This window comes from Acomys minous, assembly GCF_964271855.1.
Source record: "Acomys minous genome assembly, chromosome: 16".
In the NCBI taxonomy this organism is placed as follows: Eukaryota; Metazoa; Chordata; class Mammalia; order Rodentia; family Muridae; genus Acomys; species Acomys minous.
This window is the reverse complement of record NC_140498.1, coordinates 51375757-51386195: the sequence shown is the minus strand read 5'-3', so window position 1 is coordinate 51386195 and position 10439 is coordinate 51375757. Positions and strand designations below refer to the sequence as shown.

At 49.5% G+C, this 10439-nt stretch overlaps 1 long non-coding RNA gene across 3 annotated transcripts in view; it reads left to right on the top strand.

Annotated features, from left to right (window-relative positions):
• The first annotated feature begins 3561 nt into the window (after positions 1-3561).
• LOC311586931 overlaps positions 3562-10439 on the top strand; it is a 12966-nt gene continuing 6088 nt past the window's right edge. Inside the window, exons 1-4 of one of the 3 annotated variants that reach the window (XR_014775693.1) lie at positions 3562-3691; positions 5199-5351; positions 5911-6025; positions 7542-7689. This is a non-coding gene — a long non-coding RNA (uncharacterized lncRNA). The other 2 variants (XR_014775694.1, XR_014775695.1) reach the window with 2 other exon arrangements.

Genomic DNA, 10439 nt, shown 5'->3' with positions numbered 1-10439 from the left:
GACTCCATTTGACCTGAGAGATGGATTTTCTGTTAACTTACAAGAATACTTTTTTTAAATAAAGGATTTATTTATTACATATACAGTGCTCTGCCTGCATGTACACCTGCACACCAGAAGAAGGAACCAGACCTCATTATAGATGGCTATGAGCCACCATGTGGTTGCTGGGAATTGAACTCAGGACCTCTGGAAGAGCAGACGGTGCTCTTAACCTCTGAGCCATCTCTCCAGCCTAAGAATGCTTTTAAGCATAAATTTAGCATGATCACTGTTTGTAATCTGCAGTGAAATACACATTATTAGACATGAACACACTGTAGGGAAAGGCAGTAGACGTACAGCATAGCAGAGGCCTGGGAAAAGAATGTTGTGTTAAAAGCACAAGTACTCTGAGGTGAGCTTAGCCTGTGAAATGGTAGCAGGGGGAGGACAGACACCTCCTGTAGAGCAGAAGGGAAAAGCTCACTTTGGCATCAGTACACATCATGGAAGGGGTCTATCTGATGTATATAACTTTAGTATGTTGAGAGCCATTTTAAGAGAAAGACAAACAAAAGGAATTTAAAGCCTTGAGCTTGAGCCCGTGACGGGATCATATGGTGGAATGTTTTACCGTAGTTGGATTAATAAATTAGAGTTCCATGATCCGTGTCTGAACAGCTAATACAACAACAGCACAGCAACAGGAAGCGGTAAAGCATCCTTTAGACACGTTGACCCTCATAACATGCACTTACCGACTTAACGCGCATTCTTAGACCTTCTAACATTGATAAAACACCTTTTTGGAAGCGTTAAAGCACAGGTGAGATTGCTGTAAGCAGTTGCTGTTACTAAAAGAATGGTAAAAAGGAGGTCTGGTAACAAGGTAGACTGTATCCAGACCTGACTAAAGTTTGGTCTCCTGCATAGGAAGAGGGCTGGGAAGGTACCTGAAGTCCCCCATGACAGAAGCTGGCCATGTGACTATGCAACCCTAGTATGAGTTTAAAACAGACCTGTAGCTTTACCCTGGGTTTGGCGAGGCTGCTGAATCTAAGAGCCATCTGTCCTCCACCGGGTCAAGGAGCTTGAAGGCTGGAAATGTCCATAGCTCTTGTGCTGCTTGAACCTCCAGTGACTAGGCACAGAGGACAAGCCTGCCTGTGAGCACTGACATCCACAGGCCAATTTGCCAATGGGGTAGGCTGTGGGACCAGTGTCTTATTCTGGCTGTAGCGGCTGTGAGCCCAGTGTCTCCTTTTTGGCTGCAGCTGAAAGAGGTCCCTGGCACAGCTGGCTCAGGCTGTGGACCCCAGCAGGAGGGGGCATTGCAGACCTCTATTTTCTTCCCTCAGGGCCAGTGGCTAAGGCCTGGTGTATAGTTTTGCTATAGCTGAGCTTGTTGGGAAGGCTCCTCTTGAGTTTTAAAGATTTAAATTTACTTTTCCAGTTCCTATATGGGGGTCCAGGAAACATCCTCAGTCTTTTAGTTAAAATGGCAGTGAGACCACATTTTGTCTTAAGGATATTTAGATAGACAAACTTTATTTATAGTTTAGCTTAATAATTAAAGACTAAGACTTTAGGTTTTATTCCTATTAAGTTAGAGCCTTAGAAACATAAACACAGTCCATAAAAAGAGAACAGAGCAAGTTTTGTATGATCAATAACATCATATTTAGAATTCTAGGCTAAACATGTTTTAAGACAGTGATTTAAAATTTAACATTGTAAGTAAACAGTGGTTTTTGTTGTTGTTGTTTTTATTTGTTTGTTTTTTCAAGACAGGCTTTCTCCATGTAGCCTTGGCTGTCCTAGACTTGCTTTGTAGACCAGGCTGGCCTTGAACTCACAATGATCCACCTGCCTCAGCCTCCTGAGTGCTGGGATTGAAGGCATGCGCCACCCTGTCCGGCTGAAAATAAATGTTAAGACAGCAGAACATTTATAGAATAATTTAAAAACCTTATCAAACCCATTAGCCAGGAAGCCTATAGTTGAATCCAGGTTACCTGGTGACAGGAGGAACAACATTTATTTACTTGTCTAGGAATTAGTAAAGACATAATTAGAAACAAAAACATTTTGAATCAGGATAAAAACACACCCAATACGTAATCGTACCTTTTTTTTTTTTTTTTTTGAGAACAGAAAGAAATCAGAGACGATTTTTATTTTTAAGAGTTGGAAAATAGTCTTAGAGAAAGAAGGTTGCCAGTCACCACTAGCCCGTTGACTCCAGCCCTGGCCTTCCCTGGCCCGCTTTTGGCCAGGTGGGGCTTAGGGAGTAGGGTTCACGCATGTGCATTTCCAGTGAATCTCTGGCAAACCTGCAGTGGGACAGGCGGAGGGGCCGGGGCATCAGTGGGAAGCAGGCGGCAGTCATGTGGTTGCCCTTAAAGATGGTTGGCTAGCTATCTGATTGCCCCAACAAAGATGGTGGTTAGTCACAAGGTTGTCCTTAGCAGAGATGGCGGCCCACCTCCTTCATCCCGAATCAACGTGGTGACTGTTATGGTGGGTAGATTTAAAATATTAGGCTGTAGTGACTCAGGCTGGGCAGTGCAGCCAGGGAAGTGCGGTGGCAGCGGCGGCAGTGGCAGCTGTGGGGGTTTTTGCTGACCTCGCCCCATCCAGACTCTGTGTAGCCGGAGCGCGTGTGGCAGGAATAACCCAAACAGAGATGTAGCTGGGGTGGGGGGAAGTGGGGACAGCAGTGAGAGGGTACCTACACGCCGGCTGGTAGAACGCAGCCCGTTCAAAGTCACTCTAATTAGAAGGACGAAAAATTGATCACACTCTGCGGTCGGCATTTGCTTACCAGTAGTCTGGCAGTCCGCTAGTCCACACCTGGGTCTGCTGTGAACAGAGCCGTCGGGAGGGAGGTGCCCAGCCACTTGGCAGAGTGAATCACCCTCGCTCCGTGCTGGGCCAGGGAGAGGGCAAACCAGCAGAAGTTCACCTCAGCTTAGAATCGTGGTCTCAGTGGCAGTCTCGAAAAAGCTGGTCAGGAAGGCTTCTTCACAGGTGGCCTGGGCAAGTGGGAGAGCAGGGCCTGGAGGAAGAAATTTAGACAACGGAGTGTTCCTCTGGGTTTCGTTTCAGAGTCGCAGTCACCAATTTTATGTTTATTAAATATGAAAATGCTAAGAAGAAAAAAATAAAAGAAAATGCTAAGAAGATAATAAGATACCAGGCAGCAGATGTTATGTTATAGAGGAGTTTATTAAATGAGCATGGAGAGAGAAGAAAAGGGGGAGGGGTACCCCAGAGAGAGAGAGACAGAGAGAGACAGAGAGACAGAGAGAGACAGAGAGACAGAGACAGAGACACAGACAGAGAGACAGACAGAGAGAGACAGAGGAAGAGACACAGACAGAGAGACAGACAGAGAGACAGACAGACAGAGGAAGAGGGGGAGAGGAAGAGGAAGAGAGAGGGGCTAGGTAGGACTGTCCTTTTATATAGCCCTGGGCAGGGCCACGCCCCCAGGGTGGATAGCAATGACATCACAGGTAGGTAGACCGAAGCAGAATGCTAACACAAACATTCTCACACTTCAGAACCCCCCACCCCCCAGTCTTAATCAGAGGGGGCCAGTTGGTCCTCTCCTGGGACCCCTTGCCACTCCTGAGCTGACCATAGGGTGCAGAGACGAAGGAGAAAGGGATCCCTTCTCTTCTGATGGGAAAGGAAGCCGACCCAGGTGTGCCTGCACATGCTGATGTCACCGAGGGGGAGCTGTTTCTGCCCAGGGCTTCCATTGACCCCAGGCTCTGGAGGACCAGCCACTGAGAGGTCAGGGACTCCCACCCACACCCCACTTAAGGAAGTGCCAGAGCTGGACAACCTGCCCCTGCCCACTCTGCTTCCTTTCTGCCTCCCCTCACACCTTAAATACGTCTCCTTCTGAGAACTCGTCCATGTGCAAGACGGGATTGTGACTTGGGAACAGACTTTGTAGAGAGACGGGCGTGGTTAGGACTTCTCACTGGCTGGATGCCATCGATGGCAGAGAAAGCGGAATAGGGTAGGGTAGATCCTATAAGCTCCCAGCCCAACTCCATCCTTTCCATCTGTCCTTTTGTCCAATGATCATAATTTTCCCCCATAATCCTCCTCTCTGTCTGGCCTTCCCCTGGGCCTCATTCCCAAAGGTAAGGCAGGAGAGCTGGGGAAAGCTTGGGTAGTTGGGTGGAGTTTGCTCCCGACCCAAACACCTGGCCGACTTGGGGGTGGGCCAGTGGGTGGGGCAAGTAGTGGTTGGAAAAAGCCGGAAGCTGGAGAGTCTGGGGAGAATGCAGTTCTGGGTGTGGTGCAGGTGTTTGTGTGTGTCGACGGCTCTGGAATGTAGGCAACTGTAGCACAAGGGCCAGGTCTTACCCACACCTGCTTTGTACCCCTCTTATCATAGGGCGTGGTGCATTGTGGGCTCAGCAAATCTGGACCAATGTAAGAGTGAGGCTAACTCCTTAGCTGTCAATCACCATAAGCCACTCCCCCCCCCCCCCCTTAACTGCAGGATGGACTTGCTTCTTTGGGAAATCCCAAAGACGGCCCCAAGTCTCCCATCCTGAGCCGGAGTCCATTTCACTCCTGGGCCGCTGGACATCCTGAGTGGCTCCTGCTCCCATTTCGCCCCCATTGCCGTATCTGGTGCTTCACAGCTGCCCCCTGCCTTAGTGTCTAAGCTCCTCGCTTCTCTCAGCCTGGAGCGCCCTCCCCATCCTTTACTCGCTCTCCTGGGACTGTTCGCTATTTATTCCTTTCTTGGCGGTACAGGGACAGGTGTGGCTTCCTCCCTACTGTTCCGGATCTCACATCCCTGCTCTAGAATCATCTAGGAAGAGGGAACCTCACTTGAGAAAATGCCTCCGCCATTGGCCCTGTGGGCATGGCTATTGGGATAGTTTTGGATTCACGACTGATGTGGGTGGTGCCACCGCTGGACAAACAGTCCTAGGCTGCAGAAGAGAACAAGCCGGTAAATGGTGTTCTCAGAGGCTTCACCTTCGATTTCGGCCTCTAGTTTCCTGCCTTGAGTTCCTGCCCTGACTTCCGTTTATGATGGACTGTGAGCTGTAAGCTGAAATAAACTCTTTTCCAAGTTGGTTTTGGTCAGAGTTTTATCAGAGCCATAGGAATCGAACTAAGACAGAGGGTGGTGGCATTGCTGACCTCTCACCAACCTCTAATTCCCATCCACACATCAGGTCTGAAGTCCTCTGTGAGGATTCCTGTGTCATAGATGTGGTAGCTGAGGCTCAGGAAGAGGAAACAACCCACAGGCCACAGCATCTCAGGGAAGCTGCTCCAACTTGAAGTTTACTCACAAGCTTCTGGACAGCTCCCCCAAAGCCCTGGAGGTGGGACCCCATCCGAACCTTCGCCCTGTCCAGAAATAGGACATAGATAGTTACAAGGGTGGCTCCTGGCTCTGCTGGCCGCCTCTCCAGAGCCCTGCTGTGTGTCTCATGGCTGCTCCCAAGTGAGCTCCAAGTTCAGCCTGGGCCCGGAATTTCCACTTGCTCTCTGTAACTTGAGCTCCCCTAATGCCAGGCACCAGGATTCTGCTGGGTAAGGTTCCTGGTTTCCTTGGATGGTTTTGAATGATTTCATTGGCAGAGCCCAGTCACAGTAGACACATTAGTCCCCTTCTCCATAACCAGGCATGAAAGAGACACTTGTGATCAGCAGAGCCTCCAAGGACCTTAAACACTGGGAACCAGCCTGCTGGGCATAAGCAATGCCAGCCTCCCGCTTTGATTTCATTGTGGCATCCATCTTACAGTGTGGGCCCTATAGACTCTACCATATAGCTCAGAGTCACTCCGCAAATGAACTTGCAGGTCAGAATCCGCACCTGTGTCTGTCATCCCCAACTTCCAAGCTCGTCCTTCAAGATTTCTTTCCTGCTCAAAACAGGTGCGGCGGCATGGTCCTGTGACTCCAGAGTGGCAGAAGGCAGGACCATGACCATGAAGAGTCCTGCAGAAAGAGACCAAGCTGAATGCAAGCGGCAAAGAGAGCTGCACTGCCTGTATGACACAATCGGTATTTTTAGACAGGGAGTGAGTCAGACCTGATGATTCACAGGCCTGGCAAGGCTCGCAGGGCAGCTCCAGGCTACAGAGGGCAGGGCAGGAGATCAGTCACACAGGGGACAAAACCCTAGTGGTCAGAGAGCTCTGTGCAGAGGCCCCCCGCCTTCTCTCTTCTGTGACGGGTGGGAACAGGGGACTCACATTTTCTAATGTCGGCAAACAGCTCCTGTTAACAGGATTAGGAAGTGATACTTCTACTCTGGGGCACATTAGGTGTCAGGGAGGCAGGTGTTCCCAAGGACACTGATGAAGCCCCGCCCTGAGCAATGCATCTTCTGGAACAGGTGGCTGACTGCCTTCTCCACAAAGGGCCAGAGAGTAAAATGCTTCAAGTTTTGTGGTCCATACAGTGTCTTTGGCAACCACCCCACAGGAAAGCAGCCACAGGCAACTTGTAAATGAGCAGAGATGGCTGCATTCTAATAAAACTTTATTTATAACAACAACAGCTTGGCTAGACCTGGGCCATGGGTTGCAACTCCTTGGCTCCAGTTCTAGAAGATGTCTTTTCCCACATCCTGTGGGATGTCAGAAACCTGTGATAACAGGCATCAAACTGGTGCCAAAGAGAGACAACACTTTGATGTTCTTCTGCCTTCACTGCTCTAGTTTTTGAGGTTGCCTCACAAGCCCCTCCCCTCTACACACACACACACACATACACACACACACACACACACACACACACACACACACACACACACACACACCCTGTATGTGAGCTAGCTCTTCCTAGGCTGTGTTGGTGTGTTGCCCTTGGCACAGAAGGACCCAGCCATTGTTTTTGTATCTTGGTGGGCCAGGGCTTAGGCCATTACGGTAGATGTGCCTGCAGAGCCAACAGCCAGACTATGCTATCTTCCTTTTTGTTTGAAGCTAGCAAAAAAACAAAACAAAAACACAAACATATTAACAGAGTAGGACTCCCTCTCCTGTGACCTTTTCCACCCTCAACCATGTTTCTGTGAAAGTCTAGGGAGAGGCGAAGGGACTGCAGAAACGGCTGGTAGGATCCCTAGCCTGGCACCCAGCATGAGCCTCCTCCAATTCCTTGTCCGTGAAATAGGTGGGGAAAGGACCTACATCGCTCTCCAAAGTTTTAAGAGTTCTCTGGTGAATTAAAAACCCAGCCCATGCCCCGAAGCCCATAGATTGTGCCTCTTGGCCCTGCACACGCACCTTCTTGAGACAGGTTCTCACCTTGTAGGCTGGGTTTACTTTGACCTTCTGCGTCAGTGGCACTACCCGCACCACTGCTACCCATCCAGCGAACCATACACTCATCTGTTCAAGAGCTCTCCATTGACCATGTGGTGCACTAGGCTCTAGGGTGACAAAAACGAGTCAAGAGGGAGACAGACACAGAGATTAGAAACCAGAGAAGCCCAAGTCTGAGGCTTGCTTATGGGCAGCAAGATGTGCCCCTCTTTAGAGACGTCTCATATATTACAGACTTTGATACGGCCTTCTGGGGACCCCTGGGCCCAGTCAGAAGAAGCCACTTGCAATCATGTGAAGCCAGAAGCCAGAAGCTGAGAGTCCCAGCTTCACGCAGATCTCTCCACGCCAGGCACAGGCAAGCAGCCATCGCTTCAGCAAGGTAAGGTGTGCCACGTGAAAGCAGGACCATGGCTGGGCACGGTGGCGCATGCCTTTAATCCCAGCACTCGGGAGGCAGAAGCAGGTGGATCGCTGTGAGTTCGAGGCCAGCCTGGTCTACAAAGCGAGTCCAGGACAGCCAGGGCTACACAGAGAAACCCTGTCTCGAAAAACCAAAAAAGAAAACAACAACAACAACAACAAACCCAAACAAACAAATAACAAAAACAGGAACCTGGCTGTGCCCACCGCATCCCCACTGGGAGACTAGCACAAAACATGGCATTGATGTTTTCAAAGATTTTCACTTATTATTTGTGGGGGAGGAGGCACTCGTGTCACAAACACATGGTGGAGGCAGAGGGCAGCGGTATGGGGCTGGCTCTCTCTTCCTTTTACGAGGTTTCTGGGAATCACACTCAGGTCCGTCTGCTTCCGAGGCGCCTTTACTCACGGAGGCCACTGGCCAGGCTTAACTTTTCAAAGTTAACATACATGGTAAGCGGTTCCTTATGGCAGTCTTACATGCATCTGTCGTTACATTTTGTTTTACTTCTTTTTCTTCCAGGACCTTGTCCCACGCCCCTTCCCTGCCACTCGGGCTGGCTGTCTTTGCCCCCAAATATTCTCCCATCTGCTTTTATGTGCTCCATTTCTTCTTTTTTTCCATTAGGATCCTTTCCTTCCTTCTTATAATCCACTTTCTAGGCCCACAACTACACACACACACACACACACACACACACACACACACACACACACACCGAGTTTAGAATCTGCATATGAGAGAAAACACGTGGTGTTTGCCATTCTGAGTGTGGCTTATTTTGCGTAACATAATGATTCCCAGTCACATCCATTTCCCTCTAAACGTCAGGCCTAAGAACTTCTATATTAAATCAAGTTAAAGAAACTAAATTAAATTTAAAATTTGTTCTGTTTTTTTACGAACAGTTTCATACATGCAAAACATTAAGCATTCGTGTTGGGAGCTCCTGCTGTCTGCCCGGAAAGCAGCACCCACAGCACCCATAGCACCTGCAGCACCCACAGCACCCACAACAACCGTAGCAACCGCAGCAACCGCAGCACCCGCAGCACCCACAGCACCCACAGCACCCGCAGCAACTGCAGCACCCACAGCACCCACAGCAACTGCAGCACCCACAGCACCCACAGCACCCGCAGCAACTGCAGCACTCACAGCACCCACAGCAACCGCAGCAACTGTAGCAATTGCAGCAACCGCAGCACCCACAGCACCCACAGCCTTTCTCTTCCTGGGTCTCCTTGCCTTGGTTGAGTTATAAAGGACCAGGACACAATTCAGTTAGAGGACATGGTTAGTACATGCCAGGCCCTGGGAAGAAGAAGCAGAGACAATCTGCAGACCTTAGGACATGTCCGCTCTAAACAGAGTTAAGAGAATTAGTTTCAGCACCATTGGAAGCCTGGTACCCAATCCCCATCAAATGTTCTGTTTTTCCGGTGCACTGGCTGGCCTCGAACTCACAGAGATCCACCTGCTTCTTCCTCCCCAAGTGCTGGGATTATAGGTGTGCACCACTGTGCCTGGCTGAAAATATATTTTCAACTCTCATAAATAATATCAAATTCTGTGATGACCTAACTGTTTGCTTATGGAGCTGTTGGATTTGTTCTGTGTTTTCTGTGACCTGGATGAGGTTTAGATAAGACACTACAGGGATGTGATGTGGGGCCTCATCTTGGTGACCCTATCCTTAGGTTGCCCCTGTGTGTAGTAGCCATGGGGGAGTAGCTCCTCATGACCTTTAACCCAAGGCATGGCTCTGCTTACGATCTTGCCTGGCTCAATTCCAGTTCATCATATGCCAACTGTTCCTTTCTAGCTCCACCCTCCCTACCATTTTTTTTTCTTTGCTGGTCTTCCACAGAAAAGAACTTCTGTTCCACCTTGTGTTTAATTATTGCCTATCATCCCCCTAAGCACAAATCCATCAGTGGTGTGTCCATTGATTAGGTTGGGCCTTCCACGCTCAGTCATCCCCTATTATTGATGCTAGCCAAGGATCAGGCCTTCAGCACTTCTACCAAGAAGCATCCACTTCACTTTCCAGAGTCCCCACCATCTTAGTAGAGACTCCAGCGCTGTCTACACACGGAGGTTCACAGTCTCTGAAGGGCATACAGACTCCTGGCTCTGGAGCCTTGTAAAACTCAGGACACGCATTATGCCCCTCCAGTGGTGACTGCTCCTGTTGGTGGTAGGCTATGGGAGCCCAGAAAGGGACAAGGAGACAACAGCAATCCTGAAAGCCAGCGGGGACATGTGACCGCAGAGTGTGGATTCTAGGGGCCTTATGCAACCCTGTCCCTGGGCCTTGCTGTTTGAGGCTGACATGGCCTTCCCTGTGTGCCTCTTCACTGCCTGCAGCTTTTCTGGGCAGATACTTCATGTTTCCTGACAGCTCACACTTTCTGGCGTGTCCGTCTTGTCTTCAGAGCCATGCTTCATACATGGTCCTTTCCAGGGGCATTATTATTATGGTGGCCATTTTTGAAAATATGAAAGTTGATCCAGCTAAGATTTGAACTCAGACATCCTGACTGCAGTGTCAGGGCTATAAACTCCAGTCAATACTGCCAAGGCCTCTCATCTGTGAGAAAGTGAGAGAGTGGCCCACAATGCCCTTTGGTGCTTCAAGGGTAGGGGAATTCTGCATTGCTGGGACAACATCCAGTCAAAGGTCAATAGCTTCCTTCTCCTGA